Source organism: Dromiciops gliroides, chromosome 3, assembly GCF_019393635.1.
Source record: "Dromiciops gliroides isolate mDroGli1 chromosome 3, mDroGli1.pri, whole genome shotgun sequence".
Classification (NCBI taxonomy): domain Eukaryota; kingdom Metazoa; phylum Chordata; class Mammalia; order Microbiotheria; family Microbiotheriidae; genus Dromiciops; species Dromiciops gliroides.
The window spans coordinates 279,015,910-279,016,897 of record NC_057863.1 but is presented as its reverse complement, the minus strand read 5'-3'; the positions used below and the strand labels follow the sequence as shown (position 1 = coordinate 279,016,897).

At 38.9% G+C, this 988-nt stretch overlaps 1 pseudogene; it reads right to left on the bottom strand.

Moving 5' to 3' along the window:
• Positions 1–364: 364 nt before the first annotated feature.
• LOC122750758 lies at positions 365–770 on the bottom strand (annotated as a pseudogene).
• Positions 771–988: the final 218 nt, after the last annotated feature.

The window sequence follows — 988 nt, the reverse complement described above, 5'->3', positions numbered from 1 at the left end:
TTGTTCTGGAAACAAATCAATTTCAAGGGACCATTCTCAAAGTATCTGAAAGAGGGGAGGGTACCAAAGGTGTAGGAAAAAAATATCAGACATCATCATTATTCAAAACAGATAAGTATATCCATATGCCAACTTTGTCATTTATAAAAAAAAATGTAAATGATATACATACAATAAGGACGTCTTTGATAAGAGTATTTACAAGTCAAAAGGCAAGCATTCACAAGTGATATTCTATAGTTTTTGTTGAGTTGTTTCAGTTGTGTCAGATTTTTCATGATCCCATTTGGGATTTTCTTTTTTTGTTTGTTTGTTTGTTTTGTCATTGGTGATTTATTTAACACAAATAAAAATGTGCAAATTTTTACTCATTTTCTTCACTCCTCAGTCTAGTGTTTGGATTGGTAATCTTGATGGCTAGCTGAGCCGCTCTCTCAACTATGACTTTCCAATTCTTCGAGGAAACATTGTGAGCAATTTCAGCACAGTAAGACTTGTTGCACATCAGCAGCACTTTTAGCTCTTTGACGTTGTGCACCAGAAACTTCCTGAATCCACTAGGTAACGTGTTTTGTCTTCTTATTGCTTCCATAACCAATATTGGGCATCAAGATCTGGCCCTTGAATTGTCTTCGCACTCTGTTGTCAATGCCTCTTGGTTTATGCCAGTTTCTCTTGATCTTGACATATCGGTCTAACTGGTGACGAATGAACTTCTTGGTCCTCTTCTTGATGATTTTGGGCTTCACAAGAGGTCTGAGGGCAGGCATGGTGCCGGTGAAGAGAGAGCTCTGTTTGTTTTTTCAGGGCAATGAAGGTTAAGTGAATTGTCCAGGGTCACACAGCTAGCTAGTCAGTGTCAAGTGTCTGAGGTTGGATTTGAACTCAGGTCCTCCTGAATCCAGGGCTGGTGCTTTATCCACTGTGCCACCTAGTTGCCCCCAATTTGGAGTTTTCTTGAAAAAGTGCTTTGCCATTTCCTTTTTTA